Source organism: Lactuca virosa, chromosome 8, assembly GCF_052849685.1.
Source record: "Lactuca virosa cultivar CGN04683 chromosome 8, Lactuca_virosa_CGN04683_v6, whole genome shotgun sequence".
Classification (NCBI taxonomy): domain Eukaryota; kingdom Viridiplantae; phylum Streptophyta; class Magnoliopsida; order Asterales; family Asteraceae; genus Lactuca; species Lactuca virosa.
The window spans coordinates 343,322,842-343,330,219 of record NC_136433.1 but is presented as its reverse complement, the minus strand read 5'-3'; the positions used below and the strand labels follow the sequence as shown (position 1 = coordinate 343,330,219).

Genomic DNA, 7,378 nt, shown 5'->3' with positions numbered 1-7,378 from the left:
GAGGTTACCCTCTTACAAAAGGATGAAAGTGTGGGGTTGCCTTGCTAAGGTACAAGTACCTCTTCCTAAGAGGACTAAACTTGGAGCAAAAACCATAGATTGCATCTATCTTGGTCTTGCCATGAATAGTGCAGCCTATAGGTTTCTTGTGTATAAATCACATGTTGATGATATCCATAACCAAACCATCATGGAATCAGCAGAGGCTAAATTCTTTGAAAATATTTTTCTTTTAAGGATAAAGGGAAAGAGGTTACCTGATCTAGGAAAAGACCTCTCGATGATGGACTGAATGAAACCATTATTGACAAAAGTTTACAATCAAATGAAGAGGGTTCTTCAAAGGTTCAGGAAGATAACTTAGAACCTAGAAGAAGCAAACGGGGCAAAATAACCACAGATTTTGGACCTGATTATATGACCTATGTAGTAAATAAAGAACCACAAACTTATAAGGATGCTATGGATTCTTCTGAGGCTCCCTTTTGGAAAGAAGCAATAAAAAGTGAGATTGACTCCATTGTGCAGAATAACACTTGGAAATTGGTAGATTTGCCACATGGGCAAAAACCAATTGGGCACAAATGGATATTCAAGAATAAGTTTAGACCTGATGGTACCATTGAGAAGTACAAATCTCGTTTAGTAGCTAAAGGGTATCGTCAAAAGGAGGGTCAAGACTTCTTTGACACCTATTCACCTGTTACAATAATTACATCAGTTCGCACATTAGTAGCAATTGCAGCCATTCACAATCTGGAAATACACCAAATGGATGTGAAAACGACCTTCTTGTATGGTGAACTATAAGAGATATATATGAATCAACCTGAAGGGTTTGTGGTTAAAGGTCAAGAAAACAAAGTGTGTAAGTTATTTAGATCACTTTATGGACTAAAATAGGCTCCAAAGCAATGACATGAGAAGTTTCACAACACATTACTCTCTAATGGATTTAAAATTAATGAATGTGATAAATTTGTTAATGTCAAACAATACAAGAATGCTTGTGTCATCATATGCTTGTATGTGGATGATATGCTTATAATGGGTACTAATTTGAATGTGATCAATCAAAACCAGAAAATGCTACACTCCTCCTTTTCCATGAAGGACTTGGGAGTAGTAGATGTGATCCTTGGTGTAAGAGTTCAAAGAAGACCAGATGGTTATACTCTTACTCAGTCCCATTATATTGAAAGTTTACTCAAGAAGTTTGGACACTATGATGACAAGCCGGTAGTCACCCCTTTTGATCCTTCAAGTCATCTTAAGAAGAACAAAGGTGATAGTGTAGCTCAGTTAGAATATACTCAAGTGTTGGATTAGTGTCTAAGTCCATAACTATAATTGGTATATACTTGACCCGAACCGGCATGGTCCATTTGGGTTGCACTTCACCGGAACAATTTGTATGGATAGAATTTTGAGAGAAGAGGTTATCTATGATATATTAATATATTATAAGTTATAATATATTAATATGAAATCATATTATTTAATTAGTATTGATCTAGAATTAATTTGGAATTAATTTAGTGATAAAAAATAGACTAATTAAATATGGACTCTTACATATATATGGAATGGGCCAAGGTTTACTTAGGATGGGCTAAGAGTGTATGGAAGTCCATGGATAGTACATGGAGCTTTTAAACCATGGATCCTATGTAAATGAAAGGTCATGGGTATTAGGGTTTACATGGATGTAACCCTAATCCTCCATAATATATAAAAGGGTCTTTGGCTCACAAAATGGGGACTAGTGTGTGATATGAAGAGGTGGCTGATTTTAGTGAGCTCCATATTTTCTCAAGTTATTCCAAGTTGTTTTGGTGATTTGTGATTCCACTTGAGGAATTCACATTATTGGTGCTAGGCTCTTTAAGCTCCAAGGAATCAACCACAAGAAAAGGTATGTCATCTAAACTTCTTTTATTACCCAAGTATCAAACCTTTGTATGCTAGTTAGGGTAAAACCTTGGAAAGTTCATATTTGCATGTATAATAGAGAAAACATAGATCCAAGGTATTTAGGGTTGCATGTACACCTTAGGAGTGTTAGAATGCTCAAAACCCAACAATGGTATCAAAGCCTAGGGCTGTTTGCAATTATACTTGTTGCAACTCATTTTTCAAAGCCAAGAATCTGCCCAGACATGAAACTCGGCGAGTTCTGGCCAAAAACTCGACGAGTTCATGTGTTAAAGCATGAACTCGACGAGTTTGTCTCCCAGAATGCATATTTTCGAGTTTCTTGGCTGGAATTGGACTAGGAACATTACCATAAGTTGTTTTTGAACCTATAAACCTGTTTTGATGTGGTAATGATCATTCTAATCCAATTCAAAAGATAATTTTCAAAAGTTTCATATTTTGTATTAGTTTAATGATTAGGCTAATTACATGAAAATTGTTTGATTTGAATTGTCTTGTTCATATGAGTTTAAATCAAGATTATGAATATTGCTAGATATGTTTGTGATAGTTGTTTTAATCCAAATTGATCTAAAAAGTTATTCATAATATATGTTTTTGTAACTTGTACTCAAGTTATATGAAAAGTCTCATTTATGAGTTTTATTAAAAAACCATAGGTTATGAACTTGAAAAGTCTTTTCCCATAAATTGTTTTATGAACTCCATAACTTGTCCTCAAGTTATGGATCTTCAAGAGTCTCTTCATTAAAAGTTTTAAAACCTATATTAAACTCATATGTTATGAAATTGAAGAGTTTTGAAAAGTTTCAAAACTTGCCCTCCAGTTTTGGAATTTGTAAAGGTTCACACACAAGTACCTTAATTCCAAATCAAACCCTAGAATTTTAAAAGTTTAAAATTCAACCCTTATACTATTATTGTAAGTTTAATTATATAGATATATATAATAATAAGTCAGTCTTACCGTTAGTAGGCCTCATTCACGAAGCCGGTCTATAAAGGGGGTATAAGGTTACTGCCTATAAAATGGCAGTTTAATGGGTGTCCATTCTCACCCACCGCTTCCTTGACTGGTGGAGGGTCGTTAGCCGAACGGGTAGGACAAGACTATCATTATCCCTTCATTAAAAGTATAATGATAAATACTAAGTAACTAAACACTTATAAATTCCTAATCTTAGTTACTTAGGAAAATGTGAAATGGTGGTAACCCATGAAATTACACTTTGCACCTTTGTTAAGTTGTTAGTGGAGCGTGTGTGGTTAACCGACACACTAACATGGGACTGACAATGTGTGGCAAAGGGTAACTTAATGTTTATCATAGACTGGTGGAGCGCGTGTGGTTAACCGGCACATCAATTAGGTGATAAAGTTAAGGGTACCAAGTTAATTTGCATGGTTATTCACACCTTGTTTGTGATCCTCGGCATCCCAGTCACAAACTTGAGAGGGCACAATCGAGATTCAAACATGCCATTGAAAGTTCAATGTATCTCAAAAGATCTAGGAGTTTCAAATCCAATTAAAACATAATAATCTATTTTCGTTTTCTTGGTGGAAATTGGTAAATCGTCATTTACCTACCTTCAAATATTTTCTAACTTGGATTACGACATCCCTCTTCCAGTTATAAATAGGTTGTTGGGTCCTAGCCTTAATATTTCATATTAGGTGTTATATTAAGGACTTAAATCAACTAACTTGAATTTCTCCTACTATAGATGTCTAGCTTAGATAACTGTGGTCTTCCCAAATCTTTAGGAACAAGCTTCCTATTGAAGATGATATCCCACATGGCAATCAAGGTGAAAGATTAATCCCTTTGTTGTGCATTAATGGGACTAGAAATCATGCTTCCCTTCCTCCACCTCCTCAAATTATTCTCCCTATCCCACAAGTTCAAATACTTGAAAAGTTCAAGGTCACTGAATCCCTATTGGCAAGCAAAGTCTATATGTGCTTACATCTTGGAGAATAAGTCACATATTGACAAGCCGGGAGAGTTGGCTGTCAAAGTCTCAAGGAAGTTGACTGTTGACTAGGTTCATCAATAACTTCCCAAGTCATATAGTGAGTTCTTTTAGGACTACTATGTAACAGACCATGACATGACCCTTAATGATCTTACATATTTGCTTGATGCTGCTAAATCAACAATGATTTGGGGAAGTGGTAAAGCAAATATGATTGGAAGATCTACTTCCCAAACTTATTTGGACATTGACAATGGTGACATTGGAAATCTAGAAAAGCTTTCTCTTCCTAATGGAAAGGGATCGTCATTGGTCAAGTCATTTGACCAATGGTAAGGAGAAAGGCTGAGTCTGAGACAATCAAGTGTACCATTCCCAAAGAATCCATATGTTTTTTTTTTCCAAGAGAAGGGGCATTGGTTGCGAAGCTGCCCAATTTACCTGAAAACACATAAGGATGGTAACGTCAAAAAATTTGACTCTACTTCGGGTAAACTCCATTATCTAACTCTATTAAGTCTCTTTTGGAGATTCTTAATACATGATGTAATGTAATTACATTTTGATGTTTTAGAGAATAAAAGGAAGCTTAAAAGAAGAGTATGTTGATTCTGATCGCGAAAGGATGGATTTCGATGGCATAGTTCGATGATCAGAATTTTGAGCAACTGCTTAAGAGTTATGATATATATTGCTTAGGAATAGATAACAACATGTTTTCATATGTGTTTGCATTGTAAGGAAAGTTTTTCCGCAAGTTTTAAAATAAAAGAAAAATTTTGATTTTACTTATTTTAAGTATCCTTACAATGACATTAGTGAAAAATTGTTGTTTATATGATTTCATTAATAGCAATATTCGAAAATGGATTTGATTCTTTCGTTTGTGGTAGTGTCAAAATTTACCAAAAAGGAAAGATTTTCATCACCCAAGGTTCAGTTGGATAGAAACTTGGAATCATGCAAGTTGTGTTGTGTGATGAATGAGAATTTTCATCTTTGGGAAATTAAGACTAAGTCCTTGTTTACATGTATATGTAAGTCAAGTAAAGGACTAAGGGATCGGGTACACTAGGTTGTGCGTTGGTCAGGTCCACCACAAAGATTGATAAGATTATTCGTTATGATTTACTAAAGTTTAGTAAATATAGTTATGCTTACAAGTTTAAGTATAATTCTGGATCATTGGAAAAGTTTCAATGATAGACAGAATGAATAAAAAGAATCAAATTAGGCAGAAAGATGAAAGTTTCTCGTATCTGAAGAGATGGGAGAGTACTTGTTTTATGATTATCTTAGTGATTACAAAACCATATCACAATTGATCCTTTAAGGACACCTTAGTGCATTTGTTTGGCTATGGAGAGGAATCCTGAATTGTTGAAATGGTTAAATCAAAAGATAAATCATACTTCGTCCCAAAATCAAGTCTTAGAGTCATACTCCAAGATTGAGCCTTGAGTGACATAATCTTAAGAAAGGTTTAAAACACTTGTAAAATGTAGAGTAAAATGTTTTCTTACTCTTGTACATTTGAAATTGGTAAGTTGTGATGTTTTGGATAAAACAAAGACCAACTAAGACCAATTGTGTGAAGTGTCTATCTTGATAAGAATCCGCACTAACTCTTGAATATTTGTTTTGTTAAGGAATGGTTCTTGACAAGAGAATCCTATATGTCAAGAGGACAATGGGAGTCTTAAAAGATCTTGAGATGGTTTCAAGAACTAATCAAGAGTATTGTTAATCACTAGCCAACGACTGAGGTTTGTAACCTATCATGTTGACACATTCTTGTTTTTGGTCCATTCCAGTTTAAGTTGACTATGCAGGTGAATTCTAAGAGTTCTCAATTGTTTGCATAACAACTTGGAAGCAATGGTAGGCCCTTGTGCTACCAGGAGGCAAGAAATTAAGATTGAACAAGTTCAGTCCATATAAATTTGGATTTGCCACTAACCTTGTCTTGTGATTAAGGTTATGACAAATTCACATGGATAGGAACACTTACACCATAAAAAAAATCTAAGTGTCATAAGGTTTCTCTCCGATTCATGAAAATGATGGTGAGGAAACGCTTTTACTAAGTAGATTTTAAGTAGATAGTAATTGTGATTTTTGCATTCTCAAAGTCATTAGTGGAGCGCATGTGGTTAACCGGCACACTAAAATGGACTTGTGAGAATGGCAAAAGGTCTAAACATTATGATTACGGCATCCCTCTTCATAATTGTTTAGACACACATGTGAGCTATCTAAGGAAAGGTGTATGATTTTGATAAAGTCTTATCAAAGCAATATCGTATCAGAAATCTGAACTTTGGTAAGAAGGTCAATAAAGTATTGATTTCTAGAAGTCCAGTTAATTTCTGGGTACATGTCAAAGCTAGTGGGAGCATAAGTGTTATGCTAGTAAGATAATAATCATTATGCTAGTAGGAGCATGATTATCATGTTAAGTGTTGCAAGTTAGAAATGTTGTGTTGGAATGGTTCAACATAAGGAAATTCTATATATGTTGCATTCTCAAAATTCGATTATGATTACGGCATACCTCTTCATAGTTCGAATTGTGAGAACATGACAAATAAAAAATATTGTAGCAAAAGACTGGTCAAGTATCATGTCCTTATGTGAGACATCATGAATCGTGTCCCTTATGCTTCGGATATAGGATCGATTACATGTGCTATAATATTCATCCATTCTAAATTTTCCAAATGCCTAGGGCATTAAGAGGGAAAAAGGAATAAAACTGGGTATGACTAAAATGATTAAGCAATTGACGAGGATAATCTGAGGTTTACCAAAGATTGGTTGCTCATGGACAATTGGAAGTATAATGTAAACTTTGGAAAGGACCATATTGACATATTCTGAAAAGGAGGCAAGTCTTGTTCAGAAGTGATAATCAAAATGGTAATATAGAATTGTTTCCATAGGTGGAAGTTTTTCTTTGAATCTATGTAAGATTAAAAAACTTAATGCAAAGAAGGATGTTCAAAGGAATGTACTTTGAATTTGAGACTTCATTTCCATGGAACTGCTCTCCATTGGAATACTCTGTAATGTTTGTTGTCAAGTCTTTGTGACTTGGGCATAGTCATTACAAGAGGATCATTGCATATAAGTTTAGAATCTAACAGATTACAGTAAATGGCAAGAGTTTGGTATCTTACATTTACAATAAGGATTGGGATTGTGAAATGAGCATCATTGAAATATTGTCAATCGATCTGTTTCACAAAGTAAGTATCATAGACAAACATAGTGTGCATACTTAGAGTATGGCATAGCTATTGTTTAGACAAATATAGTAGGCATGCTTGGAGCATGGCATGACTGTTGTTTTTAATTCAAGTATTAAGTTGATAAATCGAAACATTATACAATGAATAATGAGTAATCAATATGGTGCTTAGATAAAAGGTGTTTTTATTTACACTCAAAGTGTTGGGGCC

The 7,378-nt window shown here is 34.5% G+C and overlaps 1 pseudogene; it reads left to right on the top strand.

The window, feature by feature from the left end:
• The first annotated feature begins 462 nt into the window (after nt 1–462).
• On the top strand, nt 463–810 carry LOC145131849 (putative mitochondrial protein AtMg00820 pseudogene; annotated as a pseudogene).
• The last annotated feature ends 6,568 nt before the right edge of the window (nt 811–7,378 follow it).